Source organism: Macaca fascicularis, chromosome 11, assembly GCF_037993035.2.
Source record: "Macaca fascicularis isolate 582-1 chromosome 11, T2T-MFA8v1.1".
NCBI lineage: Eukaryota > Metazoa > Chordata > Mammalia > Primates > Cercopithecidae > Macaca > Macaca fascicularis.
In genome coordinates this window covers 98,524,745-98,544,081 of record NC_088385.1, presented here as the reverse complement: position 1 = coordinate 98,544,081, position 19,337 = coordinate 98,524,745, and positions in this window count along the sequence as shown.

Sequence of the window (19,337 nt, the reverse complement as noted above, 5' to 3'; positions counted from 1 at the left end):
CCTTTAATCTGCTCTCCCAAAGCATTTGGTGCAGGATAACAAGTTGGAACTCACATGCAGAATCTGAAAAGCCAAGCAAGTCCAGCCACTGAAATGAAACTATGAAAGAGATATGTGTGGCCAGATCTATTGGAAGCTATTGCCTTTGTGTTGGTCAGAATATCCAACAATTAGGATGAAGAGCTGGGGGCTGTAGAATGAAGTGGATCAAGGACGAAGAGGAAACCACCAGGCACATTTGCAATGAACAATTGCCTGTCTATCACTTTGATAAGTGATTCTCAAATGCAGATTCTCAAACGCATTCTACTGTATTAAGAATGCAGTAGAATGAGTTTCATAGTGATATAACATATCACTGTGAAAACCTTCCACGAGTAATAGTTACTGACAGAGTGATTTAGTTTTGCCTCCCAAATCTCTCAAAGTTCTGTGTGTGTGTGTGTGTGTGTGTGTTTCTCTCTGTTTCTCTCCCTCTTTATCATGTCTAACTCAGTACCACACAGAGAAGGACATTCTGGAAACATGTTTCAGCTTAACCAAGTTGATAATAAAATGACCCAGCACTGGAGGGAAATAAATGTTTCTGTTGATAAAAGAATGAGACTGTTTGATATCTTTCCTTATGGAGGTCTAGGATTTGAGCTTTGCTGGGAGGCTCAGGCAAGGTCAAGGCCATGGTTATGTGCCGTACTTCAAACAAGTGACCACAGTAGAATTCTGGGACTCTTGGACTTTTAGGATGTCAGGATTAATGCACAGGTGCACATGACTAGCTGGGTTGGGGTTTGCCCTGATAAACATCCTATGCAGAGACTCCAGTGGATAGGTGATTCTTTCTTATGTGATGGTCTATATCATCCAGATCTCAATTTTTCTTATGTCCCAAGACTTTTAGAACAACTCCAACCCTGCACAGAGATTAGTTCTCTAAAATACAGAATTCAATCATAACTATTATCTGTGGTGTTTTCTTTTAGCACTTCCCTTTGTGAGACTGACAAAATATCTTGAACATAATAAATTCTCAATGTTTAGAATGCTGAAAGGCTAAGCGGAGAAAGAACTAAAGATAAGAACAAGAGATATATCAAACAGTCATAAGAAAATAGGATTATCTATGCTTAAGTTTGAAAGTAAACATAGAGTCAAAAGTGGGAAGAAAAATAAAAAACGTCATAGACTAGCTACACACAGGAATTAAATACGTGGCTGAGCTAAAGCGAGAGTCAGTGAGAGAATCTAGGAAAAAACTCCCAAAAGATGAATCAAGCTGACATCCATTTTTAGTAAGTAAAAATAACATGATTCATAGGCAAATGAGTATAAAGGTCCCGAGTTTCTGCTTGCTACTTCTTAATTGGGTGACCTTGGATAGGTAATTAAACTCTTCTAAGCTGCTCTAAGCCTCAGCTTCTGCCTTTGTAAAATAGAGCTACTTTATGGGATTTCTGTAAGAATGAATTATGATAGTACATGAAAAGTGCTTAGGGTAGCATAAAGGACTCAATGAATGTTAATTGCTATTACTAGAGATTGTGTTAGATAACATCAGTCTTTTCTAATGTTCTTAAAATGTTGTCGGAGTATAATATTCCTAATTTGTTCACTCATTCTCAGTGTAGTAGAATTATAGTCTCCCTGATCTGATGCTGCAACCCTGTGAAGAACTTCTTTTTACATAAATGGCTAGTGGTAGGCAGAGTGGAGAATTCTGTGTAAGGTATATGCATGGGATATATTTCCTGAAATGCACTATACATACATGATCCATGCAAATTCTTTACCTCCATTTACCCCTTATTATCAACCTGCTTATTTAGAATCTGATTGTGATCATGACCAAAATGTTTTGGTAGAACTACTTAATGTCAGTGACTAAACGTATTAGGAAGAACTTGACTCATATTTCTAATTTGCCCTTGCTTTGTTTCAGAAATGAGTTAGAATTTACCTCCTGTTAAAAAGAACTGACTGATTGTAAGAATCATAATAATGGAGATTTAGATTTTATGACCTTCACACCAGATATGATCCTTATGCTGGCAATCAAGTCATGGTTATTTAGCTTAGGCTGAATTTATAATAACGTTTGGATTCTTCTGAATTACATAAAAATGGTCCTAGGAAGAAGACTGAGAATTTAGGCAGCTACAGGTTTTCCAAATACATATTATGTAGAGTCTAGTTTCTCCACTCTTTACCTCATTAGTCCTTATACTTGGATTCAGCTATAACAACTTTTCTGTTATTTTACTTTTCTGCATGCCTTGTATAGTATATCTGTTTTTCCTTCTCTCCTCCTCCTTCTTTTCTCTCACTTCTTGTTTACTGTGATTTTCCAAGGAACTAACTAGAAATTATTCAGCCTAGTTCCTGATCTTGTCCTAAACAACATTAATGTCAACTGAGTTTGCACCATCATTCAAGATTTATGTAAATTTGCAACAATCTCTCTTCCCAGATGGTAAGTCTGAGGTTCTCAACAAGATTCCAATGACTGATATTCTCACGGTTGCCTCTAGCCTTGAATTCCTCTTCCCACTGAACTCCAGTTCTCAAGTGTCTCATCTCCAATGTTTGTTCATGACATACAGTCCTATGCTGACCTATTCATCTCTGCTTTCTCCAAATTGCTACCCACACAAGTCATTTGCAGGTGCATCAGATTTTACCAAGAAGAGTATTGTACAGCAGCAATAATTTCCAAACTGTGTAATACTGAGCATTAGACCTGTTCTAGAGGCTTTTGTCCATGAGCCACTCACTAGAAATTTCTTAGTAATCACAGAGTTCCTGCATCTCTGGATTCCTGTTTGCTACCTTTTTCTGTCTCTTCCTCTGTCTTCTGTCTCTTCTCTACTCTCTCTCTCTTCTCTTCTCTTCTCTTCTCTTCTCTTCTCTTCTCTTCTCTTCTCTTCTCTTCCCTTTCTCGCTTTCTTTCTCATCTCCATCTTTACTTTGGAAGGGGAAATGTCTGAGTTTCTACCCTTTCCTATTTCATGTGTTCTTTTAAATTCTTACTAAATTTTTGGACAAAAAGAAGATTGTCTTTTTTTCTTCTTCTTAGATCCTTTCAGAATACATCCTCGGGGTTCACACATCTAAAGCAAAATAGCAAGGTGTTTTTCTAAACAAAGACAGTTTTCTCTCTAAGGGGATCTCTGAGTCAGCTGTTAACATTACAATTTTATTTACCCTGCCACCTTCGCTTAAACAATAAACCAATGAAGACCTTTTGGGATTTAACTTCTCCAGAAAAAGGCATATGTACATGGCAGGAATATTATCATAATATAATTTTCCTTAAAGGTTTTGGTTATGTTGATATTTGTAATCCAGCTGTCCCAGTACACAGAACTATGTTAGAGAAAACTAGATTCACTGTAGCAGTAACACACACTTGTTTCTACTCATTATATATTCATATAGTTTTCACAAATGTCTGCTACTTTCAAACCTGAATCACTGTCCTTGAATCAAGCTTTCATACCTTTTTCTTATTTTCCCTTAGGGTGACTTCTTTTCTTATTATTCTAAATGTACCCATTCGCTTCTACAGGTAAAGCAGGTAATCTTCCAAATAATAGACTAACAAATAGAAAATGAGGCAATGATGTAAGGAGTTCAACCATGTCCCTGGACCATAATAGGAGTCAGGTCATGCTGTTAGCTAGTTGTACATGTGTCTTACTAAACTAATTAATAACTCTAATGCTTCCTTATCAATGAGGTGTTCCTATGCATGCCAATTACATCATTGTCCCCAAAGTTTAAATCCGTATGGTTTGAAAACACTTTGCCCACAGCATTAGTAAACACATGTGGATAGAGAGCCCACTGTAGACAAAGCATTGTGCAAGAGTTATGCAAGAAATGTCAAAGACAAAGTGAATCATGCTGCTTTTCTGCTTGGAGCTGGGGTGCAAGAGCAAAGGTACAAATTTATGTGAGCTCTGCTTCCTTGTATAGGCACACATTTCTTGAGTCACTTATATGCATATGCATGAATCTGTACATTTCTATAAATATACATATGATAGAAAATCAGGCTTCTGACTCTGCAACCCAGTCTGTTGCCACATCCTTGCAGTAGCACGGAACCGCTTGGTGCCCAATTTCCTGCCTCTGTGACATGCATATACCACCTACTTTAACTCCAAAGTCCTTCACAATGGCCCATTCTTCTCAGAGCAATGCTCTCCTATCCTTCAATACTCCTCCTTGGACTCAAATCCTCCAAGAAACCTGATTGGGGAAACATACACATAATCACATGAATCCTTAAGTTTTAATTTGTTCCTCTTTTCAGAGTGAGCTAGTCACAACCGGGAGATAGCATCAAGTTAGATTATAAAAGTGATCTGCAGTTTAATTATCTGATTAGTAGAGACCTTCACATTTTCCTCGTCAAGCCACCTTTGTTTGTTTTTATAGTAAGCTGCTGTGAAAATTTCTCTCATATAATTATTCCCCAGGGTCTCTCTTACTAATTACAATTCCTTCCAGAACTCACTCTTTGAGGAAGCCCCTGCTGCAATTGCTAAACTGGCTCCAGGACGCTGGGTTACAACTTTTGTGAAAGCAGATGTATTGATGATGAGGTGCTGTACTTAAGTAATGTGCCTCTCATCTTTCCATGGCATAACAATTACGGGGGGATTTCACTTTGTTTTTTGTTTTGTTTTGACATTTGTTTCCTACAGTGTAGCAAAAGGAGAATTGTGTTATGTATGAACTTCTAGTTTCTTTCCTCATTTTAGTCATCGCTGGAAGTTTGTGGTATGAGATTGACGACAGGTTCTGGTTTATCCCCAATGCATGATGCTCCTTATTTTGTTTCATTTTAGGTTCTTAAAATCCAGTCTCAAAAACCCCTTTTGGCTATTTCAGTTGCCTCCAGTGAGGTCTACACCATACACTAACATAAATAAACCATATTTTGAGGTTGTAAACATAAGTAAGCATACAGCTTACTTGCAATCTGTTCTTGATGGACATTGGTTTTGATATTTATGCAATTACGTGCACACAGGTATTTTAGAAACAAATGATGAGAAGTTTCCTAAACTATTGAAGTTACTGAAACAACGTAAGATCTCAAATGCACATTTTCCACAATGTATCCCCCCCACACCGCCTCCCTGCCACACACACACAGAGTCACCTACACTGAGACGAGTTCAAATAACAAAGCTGGCATTGTGCATAGCAGCCTTGTTCAAATAGTGTCTGCAGCCCAGTTCTCAGATTACTCTGCTTCCTACAGAAATAATTTTAAAATGAATCTCCCACTGACTTCAAGGGGCTTTCATCTCTTTAGGATGGTGATGAAGCCTAAAAGTGTGTACCTGGTACCCCAGGACACTGAAGAATGAAGTCTGTGTCAGCCTCGCTTCGCAGTTCTGAAGTAGCCCCAATTCCTTCCCTAGTGCTGACCATTAATCCCTGGGAAACCTTTCAAAGGGTTTGAAGTGGTAAGTTAAGAGAAAATGGGCCCCAGGAAAAACATCAAAATTCTATAGTCCTATCATAAATGAGGTTGCTTAGTATACACAGTTCCTTTTGTGCTATGAATACAGAATCATTTATCCTCAAGAATTTTACCTCAAATGTATTTTTGTACGAAGAATGCAACTCATCTGTAGCATTATAAGAAATAACATAGGAAATTGCTTTAAACTCAATATCTCAACATCCTGGCACATAATAAACTCTAAACAACTTCCAGGAAATTAAGATTATTTTAAACTGCTGGACAAGATAAAGATGTAATCCTGAGAATAAAACACACACACACACACACACACACACACACACACACACACACAGATGTACACAAAATTAATTGTGGCATAATTATTGCACAGCTGCTCCAAAAATTTAGAAGTACCCTCTTTTCTTTTTTATAGATCCAGTACAATCTGATTATGCTCCTTGCTTGAAGTTTCTCTGGTCCTCTAACCTCCAAAAATACCCATTCAAGCATGCCATTTTCATAATTAATTACTAAGAATGGGAATTTGCTTGGTATGGTTTTAATCTAATTCATTCACTCATATAGATCAGACTACAGTTGGGAGTTACCATAAAATACATTTCTTTTGGAGAGTAATCTATCAGAATTCTTTACCATGCCTGATCTTGCTTCTCCCTTTGTTAATATTCTGACAATGTATCACTGGAGAAGGCTTTATTCATTTGCTCAGATATTCTTTTTTAGGTATGTTCCTCTTTTATTTCTTCTCTGGATCTTTCTCCAATTTGCTACTGCATTGATCTATTCCATGTATTGTTATTTATTTTTCCTTTCTGACATTGACACAAGTTTTTCTTAAGTCATTCCTTACACTTCTAAGAAAATTAACTAAATGGCAGTTAGTTACATCAAATCCTAAATGAAAGTCTTTTAGTATACCTTGCTTTCTCTTTTCCCAATCTAGATGTGTAACACTAATAGTTGCTTGGACTTAAAATATACAATGTACTTTTACATTTATAATAATGGACTACAACATTTTAAAGCCTTGTCATTATTATAATTTTATAGGTGAAAAATAAGACCAATAGATGTTTCCAAATAAATACAAATAACGTAGAGTGAAAAGCAGATTTAAACCCATGTGTGTGTTTAGTTCCAAATGGTATCTATTGCAACATAGTGCCTCATTCAACCGAAAGCTTCATAACCCACAACCCCTACAGAAATATTAGTGAGCCTAATAATTCTAGATAATAGAAAAATTATATCATATCGATAGAGATATGTTAGTAAATAGTAGATACATGAAACAGAAATTTGTGAGTTTGAATGTCATTGTCTATCAAATCACATAAAGAGTTAGGATGTAACCCTGACAGACTGGAATCCTACTCATAGCTATTGTTTATTAAAATCAATTAGGTATTCTGTCCTTCTTGCCAAAAGAAGATAATTCAGATGATATAAACTTCTTTTGGGATGACTTGTCATATCAGCAGGAAGTCTTATCACATTAGATTTAAAACGCAGACACTTTCCTTGAAATAGCTGTGGAATGAATTGCTTTCCAAAGAGTTTTGCATAATTTTAATTTGCCTTTTTATTGCTATTAATGGACCATCTGTACCTGTGGTGTTCTATGAAATTTAAAAAGAACATACTGTGCAAATCTTGTAATTTAAAATGTGGAAACATATAACTAAATAAGCCATGTCAAGTGGAATGAAAAAAGTATATTGATAAGTTTTAAAAATCAGTAACAATAAGGAACATAGAAGCTGGGGTAGATATTCTAAAATTTGAACTAGCAAAAAAACTAATTTGGATCAACTACCTAATTGTTAGTATGCCTTTCCCCCCTAATTTGTGCTTAATTCGGGAAGCATGGGGAGGCAAAAAGAATAAAAATCTTTAATTCCAAATCAAACACTTTTTCCTCTAATTGGATTAAAGTTATAGGTCAGGATTAACTCAAATTATATGAATTAATCTAAATTACCAACTGATTGTTAGCTCACTGTGGAGATTCAAAGATATTTTATGGAAAATGTTATAGAATAACTGAAATCTTGAGTGGGGAACTGTGATTCTTCCCAGTATATAATAATTTTAATTCATAGGCCTTCCTATTTTAGTTTTAACAATTTTTCCCCTATCATTAGGGACAGTTCTCAATCATCATTAGTTCATTCATATATATCAGTCATTCATGTTTCATTGGCCTAAACTTAATTACATGGGTACCTTGATCGTTAGCCATGCTGGGAAATATGGTCTCTTGTGTCCATCTTTAGGCCTTAAACATATGTAAAAAAGAGATAAAACAGAATAGATACAGGAGATTGTTGACAATAGCCTTCCCTTTGTGAATCGTATTTGCATATACAGAATGTATTCACCATCCTCAATGGAGACACACATACCCCTTATATTTTCTGCATCCCGTTTAAAGTCCAGAATCTGTTACTAACATGCAATCCTCTTCTTGTGACCCCCTCGTCTATAAACCAAGAGACATGTTATCTCTTCCGCCGATCCTCATCACTTAATATAAAATGATAGAGTAGAAAATTATGTATTCATAGAGATAAAAATAGAAAACACAGAGCACTCAGTGGTCCAAGGCGGTCACATATTGACATGTAAAAACTCAGAAATATCCTAGTCTTTGCTTAATTTACCCCAGGCTTTGCTCCCTTGAATGACTCTCTTGGCCATTGTCCTCCATGATTTCTGAAGACCTCTGAAAATTTTCCTTGACATGCTATACTTTGTGGACAAACTTGAAGTGAGTTCTTGGGTTTATGCTGTGTTTAGGGGTTGTATAATTTTGACACACAGTTTTTTGATAATATGCATTTGGGAACCTAGGTGTATTGCTTGTAGGCCAGGCTTTGGTGTCTCTGTCTCTCTCTTTTTTTTTTTCTGAAAACAGTATTAGTTTCCTCAAAAACATAGTGAAGTTTCTATTTGCTTTCTGATCAGTTCTGTGTGAAATTAACCACACTTGATGACCTCTCCTATTTCTTCACTCTTGTTTTCTGCTTCTGTACTAGACCCATCTCTCTGGGACTAGACTCTGGAGAGAAGTTAAAACAATTTTACCTTGCCTTTGTAGCTGAGTGGAGCTTCCGTTATCTGGCTGAAAAGTACATCTGAGAGGCTTTTGAGAAAGTCTCTGAGCAATAGTCTTATATTCTGTTATCTTCTGCTAGTTAAGACATACAAGCAGGAGATTTTCCTCTCATAAGATGTATCACTTTTGTTCAAGTCTAGATCTCTGTCAGAGACTGATTCCCTTTGTAAAGTCTATTTATTTCTACTTCTACTTGCACATTGGCAATACTTACCCAAGCTATTCTCTCTCATTGTATATGGCTAAAAGCATCAAGGGGTAGTAACATAGACAAATAATTTGCCTTTACCTAATAATCTTCCTCAGAGCAAGAGAATTCAGAGGTATATTTTCGTTTCATTACAGAAAACAGTTTTAGTAAATATTTTGCCATGATCTAAGAAAGGTCATTAGCTTTCCAGCCTGCGATGTTTATGTCCTCATAGTCTGCAACTCAGCTACTAAGAAAATTGCCATATATTTTCTATGGCAGTATACCACTTTGGTACCAAGTTTTTCATTAGCTGAGACTTAGGTTAAAGATTTATCACAAAGAAGTCTCAAAATACAGGATCTTTAATTAGATAAAATATTTCTTTCTTGTGATAAGTGTGTGGACCCCAAGAACCCTGATTTACCTGCTGAATATATTATCTTCAACATATGACTTCCATCTTTGGGTCCAAGATCTTCTACAGCTGCAAATCTCCTACTCTTGGTGAAGAGTAGGAGAAACACAAATGTATTTGGCCAGCAGCCCTATCTTTAAGAAAACAATCTAGAAGTTTTACATATTGTTGCCATGCCCCACTGGCCTACATATAGTCACTGACTACAAGGAAGGACAGGAAGGCAGTCTCTAGCTAAATGGTCACATATCCTGTTCACCAAAGTAAATTTAGAAGAACCTAGAAAAATAGAGAATAGGTACTGAAGGGCACAGCTTCTTTTCCACCTTTTTTTTTTTTTTTTTTTTTGTGGAGGAAAGAAACAAAGGTCCACTTATGATCTAACTATATGGGTTAATACACCATATTCTGATTAAATCTACTGAGTATGTTAATTCCTGTTATAACTCATTTCTAACCTACAGAAGACTTTCTCTTTTTATTGGTGAAGAACTTCATAATTTCATCAATTGTTTGAAATGAATACTAACATTGTTTCTTCATCAACACATATATTTTTAGTTTTATAGCTTAGCTTTTCATTAGCCTACTGACACAAATTACTTGCAAATATTAAGACCTTCAGCCTTGTTTTTCTCCATCCAATTACTTCCAGACATACAAATGTCCAAATTTTCAAGCACATAGTTTTATAAAAGATGTGCACTCTTTGATTACTAGAAGAAAATTATTGAGCAACTTTTAAAGTAACTAGTAATTTCTATTCTCATTATTCTTTCTTTTAAAACTTAATCCAACCATGATACATATGTACTTCGTTAAAAATGTTTCTTGTTAATTCATTTTCAGTTCTAGGTTTAGTAAAAAGTATTTAACTATTTGAGTTGAAATTTCTATCTCTATGCATCAGACCTTCTGCAGACATGTTTTCCTATCATAAATAATCTTTATTAACCGAGCAAAGTAATGACACTTTGTAGACTAACTCTTTTACTTATTCTCCTACTCTTTTGTGTCATGCACAACCATGCTTTCAAAGCTGTGTTCTACAGAGCCCTGGGATTCTGTCAAGTTGATAACGCAGGAGAGAGGTGAGGGGTGGAATTTCCCTACTCTCAGCTATCTAAATCTACTTCATAGCTAAAAACTTGACACTTACCTTTGTTATATATTGGAAATCTGCCTAAGATTTGCTTTGAGAAAAAGTTCTAATGCTTAAAACGCTTTTAAAAATCAGAAATCTATGAAGTTTTGTGTTATTATTTCCAACTTCCTACAATTATCCTCATCTCATGGAAAAATTAGAAAGAGGAAGAGAAAAGAGGCAAATGGAGTTTCCTTTGCTAAGAGCACAAACAACTCTTCCCCAAATAGTCTTCTTCAAACAAAGATACAAAGCTAATTTTCCATTTACTCTTTGAGAGTTCAACAAAAAAACAAGTAAGTAATAAATTATGTTCCTCTTTCTCCAAGATTTATATCTGGAGTTAGATAAACCATTGTTACTTGATCAAATAGGTGGATATTGCCATGGAGATAAGCTAATATTTGCATCGGCATGACAACCACTGACTAGTCTAAGCATAATAGAAGTCTTATTTCTTACAACGGAAAAGTCACAACCACCAAGTAATTCATAGGTCTTTCATTGAGATGGCCACCTTGATTTATATCTTAACTAGAGTTCCTTAAAAATACTATAAAGATGTTATCGTTTCCTATATGGACAAGAACAATTGTACGTTTTACTAATCTTCAGATACCAATCAATTAAATCTACTCCATTGAGGAGTATCTTCTGAAAATGTTACCATTTTAACATCTATTATTTTAGTATGCCATGAGAATGAATAAAGAGTAAAAAAAGTTGGTCCCTTTCTGAGTTTTGTATTAAATTCAAATCTTGAAATGAAAAAAATGCATATTTTACTCAATTTGGGTTTATAGACTGTCTCTGTAATGAACATGCATTATGAAATTTGTTTTTCAGCTCCCTCCCTTTTGGTCAAGGAGTAGGGCACAGTATTAAAGAAACAAAGAAAAAACTTGGGCTTTTAAAGTTTTAGAGCATTTACTTCCAAAAATTGAGTCAATGTAACTAGCATTTTTCTTAGTATTTATTGTGTAGATGGAGACAATGCAGGAAATGGGAAAGAATACTAGATGGAGGGCAAGACTCTGACATTACATTCTTGTATTTGTCACTAGTAAGTCTTCAATTTACTCATTTCTAAAGTAGTGGGTTAGATGAGGACAATTATTTGGACTTACTGGTCCCAAACCGTTTCCACAAATATTTTGGTGGAAAGGTTAATCACAATTATTCTCAACTTTAATGTTAGTTCTCAAACTTATTTGAAATCTAATTTTTTAAAAAAAAAGTCTATTAAAGTATAAGATGGGAAAAATGTCTCAGAACCTCAAAAAGTTTTATTTTATATACATTGAGCATTTTAGATTTTAATTACATTAACATTTTAATGTTAAAACCAACATTTATACTTACATAAATGTCCAAAATTCTAACAATGGAAAGCAACCTCTTAACAGCTTTCCTTTTCTAAGAGCTCTTGAAAAGAAGTTAATGAAAGTCATTGTTGGTTGAGATAGGTCATGTTTCGCTTTGTTTCGGTCTATTAAAAGAGTATTAGAGCAGAAACAGAGGCTTCATTTTTCTTATTCATAATGCTACATGTGCCAAATTAGATTTTAAAAGCAATGTATATATTTTTTAAATGTGTAAGATCATTTTTTATTTTAGAATGAATATGGCTGATTAAATAATCTTACCTTTGTTTTTTAATCTTTCAAGGAAGTTACTTAGCATTGTTTAATCCTAGGTTTTCCAATTGCTCACATTAAAGAGACATTTTCAAACTCAGCCAAATGCATTTCTTCGTAATTCTCTGGAGAGCAGGCACTTAACTTTTATTTTCTGGGACACAGTTTTGAAAAGGCTTAAAGCATTTGTTTTAATTTTAATTCCTGAGACCTTTAAAATAACATTCTGGAAGCGTTGGAGGAGCTTTTCTACTATAACAATAAGTTTCTTTGGATTAAGCCCAGTACTGCTTCACAGCATTGATTAAAATAGTGGATTTAGAGCTAGTGGCTCCTTAATATGCTGGATATTCATTTATTTGGTACCTCCCCCAAAAGAAAAACCCACAAGATGACTTTTTTCAAAAACAAACAAACAAAAAAATCAGCAAGCAGGGATTTTTGTGTGTGTGTGTGATTGTTCTGAAATGATATATACAGCTTTGAATTGCTACCTGGAATGAGCCCCACAGTGTATAGAAAAATAGATTTCTCCAAAGCATATTCTAACTGATATAATATAACCTTCCTCTTTGTGGTCCATCTTGTGTATCATTTCTTTTATTTGTAATAGTTTAGAATTTATCTGTATTTTTATTATAGATTTGTGAGGATAAATAAATCAATATAAATGGTATCTTTACATATTTTTATATTAAGGCCTGTCTGGATTTATATGTGTAAAATGTAATCCATTTGATTAATTACTAATTTCAGACTAAATATATTTTATTTGTACATATGAAACTAAAAATATACAAAGTGATTAGGTATGCCTCTATTCAACATATGAATTAGTTAAGAATCCTTTCCACTATACCTTCAAACACAACACATTCTATGTTCCCTGTTTGGAACACAAGAATTGTTTGAGGAAAGCATGGTTTGGCCGAATTTTACCCTTCAGGTAAATCTTTGAAATTCAGTTTATTCCAAAAGTTATATACCACGTTGATTATGTTTCTTACACTGAGTACAAATACAGCTTAAAAGCTATGGTAATTTGTTACGGAGCAGTAACCCAGTACATGCAGTAGAAAGAGTACAGACTTCTAATTTTGCCTTCATTCACCATGCTTACGTGGGCAAATCTCACAATCTTCAAGAGCTTCAGCTTCCAAATCTGCCAAAGGGGATATTGTAAAGATAATGTTAAAAAGATAATGTATGTAACATAGTTATCTCAACTGGAAACTCAGAAAAGTTTCTTTTAGAACCATTCTGCCCAGTCCATTACCTCTAAATGCCTGGTGGATTATAATACTTGCATCTAAAATTGTTCTGAGATAAATAAGAAAGAAAATAATCATCACAACTGAAAGCTTTATTTCCTATAGAACTACCCCAAACAGAGGCAGGTGAAAAGTTTTGAAGCACACTATCTGACTGGCACAAGGTGATACCGTTGCATGTGGAGTTGAGCAGAGATGAGCATTCATATAGGTGCCAGTTTCCTTGGAATCACCCTAGTGAGGTGTTGAGGATTCCACTCTAACTTCTATGGGCACCACTTCTCAAGTGCTCATTTCTAAAGATGATTTATTTAAAACACAATTTATTCTAAAGATGATTTATTTTATGTGTTAAAAATGTAACACATAATTATTATAAATTTTTTTTAATAAAAGTAGACAAAAACAAGAAGAAAATACACTTTTTACAGGCAACCTCTATTAACATTTTGCTATATTTTCTATTTTCTCTATGAGCATATGTGCACATATAGTTGAGCTCCTACTGTAGATAACTTTATAGTCTACTCTTCGTCATAGTATCAATTTGTGAAAATATCATTTAACTTTGACACATAATTATGAAACAAATTTAACATAATTTTTATTCATTATCCTGTTGTGGGACATAAAATTGTTTTCAACATTTTCCTATGTAAAATAATACTCAGATCAACAATCTGGTGCATAAGCTTTGTCTGCATTTTTTATTTATATTCTGAAATATTTCAAGAAATTATGTGGACAAAGGATTTAAATATATTTAAATTATTGTCAAATGTTATTAAATGCCTTGTGTATGTAATGAAGCATCTTATATTCTCATTGATACTGAAGCAATTTATATTCTCATTGACATTATTTAGAGTGTTCATTGTACTATCCCCTTAGCAGACCTATTACCATTACACAGATACACACATATTCGTACAACTCACACACATACACACATATGCTTGTAAGTATAACTTTTTTAGGAGCTATTTATTCAAGGTACTATAGTGATATTGGCAGGAGACAGGGAAATACTGGGTATAAGTGGGCAGTTCCCCAGCAAAGGCCTCACCCTCAAGCCTGGGGACTTGTGACCCTAAATGGTGACAGGCGTTCCTGTTTTTACGTAAAAAGGTTGCCTTTTGGCCCATCAAGCCCTCTATCCTGTACCCATATAAACCCTGAACTCCAAGCTCCAGAAGCAGACAAACAGATGAGGAGACAAGGAGACAAGCTGGTGAATGGCAGAATGACAACAAGAAGAGAAGAAACATCTGAACACCAAGAGGAGTTCGGTTGGGGGCATTCAGAGAGGATTTTGGCCACTGGATGGCCAAACTCCAGGGGAAGATCATCTTCCCACTCTATCCCCCTTCTAGCTCCTCATCCGTCTAGCTGAAAGCCACTTCCACCACTCAATAAAACCCCAATTTCATCCTTCAAGTCCATGTGTGACCCAATTCTTCCAGAACTCTAGGCAAGAGTTCAGGATACAGAAAGTTGTCACACTGGCCCTCTGCCCTTGCAAAGTTGTCACACTGGCCATCTGCCCTTGCAAAAAGAGGGTCCATTGAATTGGTTAACACTTAAGCTGTCTGTGGACAGCAAGGCTAAAAGAGCTAAAAGAGCATTGTAACACTGGGGCTGCAGGCACCCACCCCTAGATACTACCACAGGGCTGGAGCCCAAAGCACTCGCCCCACCTCTTGTACCTGTCCATCTGTGTGGTCTGCCTCCCATCAAGGATTTGAGTAGCAGCGGCAACCAACAGGCAATCCACACCTCTGTCACACATCCTGTGAGGGGGATCAGGGAACTCTCCCATTTCAATAACACTTTTGTTTTCCTTCCTAATATTTAGTTCATTAACACATCTGATTTTTCCTATCAATAAATGAACAAAGCCTCTTACCATCTTTCAGTATGATCTATATCCTAGGTTTCCATATTTAATATTTGTTTAAAGCTATTCTTTAATATATCAGTTGATGCCTGGGGCTATCAACATGATGAGCTGTGTTCCTAGATGAGTTCTAATGTAAATTTTACTACAACTAGAATTTCTTTGTCAAATTAAGCAAAGTAGAAACTAGAATAAAATTACTATGTAAATTAGTATAATGAGAATTAAATTGAAGTTTTGGAATATTGACAATGAAAATATTCTCATTCATTGAAAACAGAGCCCCTTAATAATAAAGATTTCAAGGGACAAGACTAATACATTCCTTCCCACACACTAATTGTATTTAAATATGTTTATATAATATTATAGGAGTCTATATTTCTAGAGATCTAATTCAAACCCAGTATGCTTGCTCTCATAGAATGGAAATGAGACAAATTCATACAGATTTGAGTCCTAGTTTGGTTATTCATTGTCTTTGTGACTATGGTCAAGTTACTTAATTTCTGTAATTTTACAATTTCATATCCTTTAAATAAATAAGAAAATGCCTGTTTCCCAGAGCTATAAAAGGATCAGATTAAAAATGCATATATAAATATTTTGGACATAATAAATATGCAAAATAGCAATTCTGTATATGAGACTTAGTTTTTTATTAGGTAATAAGAGCACCACTTTGGGGCAGGCTTCTTTAAGGAAAAGTATGTTCACTACTCCACAGGCTACAATTTCAGAAACATTTCTTATTCAAAAAATTCCAATTCCTGGATCATTCTTCAAGATAACAAAAATTCTCCTTCTTTCCAGAAACCTTAATTTTGCCTGTTTTATGATCAAGAATTATAATTCTTGTTCTTTAAAATGAATTTCTTAATCTCCGAAGACTTTAGTATTTGATCAGGTTCCACCTACATTTGAGAAGTAGATTATGAGCCACACAAAAGTTTAAAAAGAGTGTTGAAGACCTCAAGGAGGGATTTCTTTCTCTGACAAGTTGTAGAATCTCAATAACTTCTGTATTAAAAGAACCTTTAAAACATATACTTTGTAGATTGTATTTGGAGGATGAACATTTTTCAAATTTTGTCCATAAGCAAAATTTTAAATGGTTTCCTTTGCTAAGACACTATGAAGAAAAAGACTTTAAAAATAGAAAAAAAAAATGAATACATAGTTCATGAGAAATGTGTTTATTCCCCTACTAGAGGTTTATGATCATTTGTTCGCTCTTCTTCCTTATAATCTCATAACACAAACACAATCTTGCCATTTTCAGACATACTTTGGAGTTCTTTCACATTCAGATTTCCAAGGTTTCTTGAGTGGAAATTCGGTCCCTTGGAATTCCATGGTAAGAATATCCTTTGTTAATGCCAATTAAAATATGAGAAAGATCAGACTGACAAAAAGAAGCTTAAATTGCAGCTGGAGGGAATTAGATGAGACCAAAAAAATATCTTTAATGGTAAGTTTTTTTAGCCTTTGAAATAGATTTTAAGGAATATGTCACTTTTTTTAGAAATATCTTAGGAAATCTTAGAAAAATGGCCTAGATGTTTCTCATTTTTATTAGGGAATAATAAATATTAATGAATGGATGCCCCGATTTCTTTTTTATTTATTCAAAGTCCAGTTTAATTTGCTGCTGGTTAACTTGAATGTTATTACAAATTGCTATTGCATCCCTACTGGGAGCAGTAACATGTCTTGAGCTGTAACAATATGATCTATATAAACTCTTTTCATTTTATCTTTGAAAGTTAAAATTGATCTTTCCTACTCTCTTATAGAAATTCCTCAGTGGCAGTAGAAATCCTACTCTTTTATAGAAATTCTTCAGTGGCAGCTATATTGGAGGGCCTTATTCTTTGCTAATTATTTAACTACCATTCAATGTACCCCGTCATCTCATTTTGTATACTGCAAAGTACTAAATAGTTAAACAATACATTCTACTAGATATCCATAAGTAAAGACACTTTTATATTTAAAAGAAACTGAGAGGATTTCAGATCCAGTGGGCGAGAAGGCAAATCAATGATTCATGATCAATCATGAGGTCAGAGAGAAAAAAATTTTTAAAAAAATTATTTTCTTTTGTATGGGATTGGTGAAGGCAAAAGTGGCTCAGAAATAAGCCTGTTGTATATAACAATTCAGAGTAATAGATGCATATCTGTGATGCTGGACAGTTCGCATACTGGAAAAAAAAACAAACTATATAATGACACAACAGAGGAGATTTTTGCATTTCCAACATGCCTTTATGTAAGAAGACCTTCAATGGTGTGATTCAAAGTTTGCTTATTTCTTTCTCTCCAAATTGCAAAACTTCTGTTGTAGATATAACAAGCCATAAAAATTGCCAGTACGCAGCTCCATGCATATCTAAATCTTAGGAAATTGCCATTATTTGACCATTTTTTATTTTTTAAAATGACAATTTAATATAGTTTCACGTAATCAAGCCAACAGGATCATAGTGTGAGTTTCCTAGGGATGCTGAACAAAGTACCACAAGCTGGGTGGCTTGAGCAACAGAAATTTATTGTCTCATAGTTCTCAATGATAGACGTTCAATACTAAGGTGTGGCAGGATTTGTTCTTTCTGAAGGTTGTGAGGGGGAATCTATTTCAAGCCTCCTTCCTAGCTTCTAGCTTCTTGTGGTTTGCTGGACATCTTTGGCATTCTGGGACTTACAGACCTCATCCTGATCTTTGCATTCATGTTCCTATGATGTCCTCCTTATGTGTGTGTCCAAATTTTCTCTTTCAATAAGGATATTTGTCATATTTTTACATTTTTTCTTTTATTTTTAATTGACAGATAATGATTGCATGTATTTATGTAGTACAGTATGATGTTATGTGTGCACCAGTCATATTAGATTAGGAGCTCACCCTATTCCAGTATGACCCCATGTGAATTCAATTTATTCCTTCTTCAGTAGCCCTATTTGGGGATAAGGTGGAATTCTGAGATACTGGGAGTTAGGATTTCAATATTTGGAGAGGAAATAATGTAGCCCATGTGACAATCGTATTCCTCATGTTTTCATTTTTCTTGCTTTTTGGGTTTTTTTTTTTTTTTTTTTTTTTTTTTTTTTTTTTTTTGAGACAGAGTTTCGCTTTTGTCACCCAGGCTGGAGTGCAATGGCACGGTCTCTGTGCACTGCAACCTCTGCCTCCTGGGTTCAAGCAATTCTCCTGCCTCAGTAGCTAGGATTACAGGCATCTGCCACCACACCTGGCTAATTTTTGTATTTTTAGTAGAGATGGGGTTTCACTTACTATTCACACAGTAAATAGCATCTTCACTATTTACTGTTTCTAGTTTAAAGTTAATCAATAGATTTCATTTTTGTCATTACTGTATTTTACTATATTTTTCATTTTTTTTTTCTTTTTTTAGGTGGATTCTTGCTCAGTCACCGAGGCTGGAGTGCAGTATCACGATCTCAGCTCACTGCAACCTCCACCTCCTGGGTTCAAGCAATTCTCCTGTCTCAACCTCCCAAATAGCTGGGATTACAGGTGCACGCCACAATACCTGGCTAATTTTTGTATTTTTCTAGTAGAGATAGGGTTTCACCATGTTGGCCAGGCTGGTCTCGAACTCCTGACCTTGTGATCTGCCCACCTCGGCCTCCCAAAGTGCTGGGATTACAGGCATGAGCCACCGCGCCCGGGGCGCCCGGTCTCCATTTTCATAAATAAGAAACACTGAAGATTCTCAATCTATGCTCTGTGACTGACTCTTAACTGTTCTTTCATAGTTTTATTCCTTTCTGTCTGCATCAGATTCCAAATGAGTGCCTTTCACTGTTTCAATTAACCAGTTAACTCTTTATGCCCAGTCTGAATTTTTCTCAATATTTTAATTACAGTATTTTAAAATTTTTTCAAGAGTTCTAATTATTTTACATAGCTGTATGTTCTTGTTTCATTTCTGCTAGCTTGAATTTCATTGTTTTTATTAATTTGTTTGTATATACCAATAATTTTTATTTTAAATTTTATGTTGTTTAATTTTATCTAGAGTAAACTCCTGTTTCTATTGTTAATTTTGTTGGATGCATTTAGTTAGTATAGTATATTTCATATGTAACAGAAAATTAAGTAACCTGTTTGCTATATTAAAGATAATATAACAGAC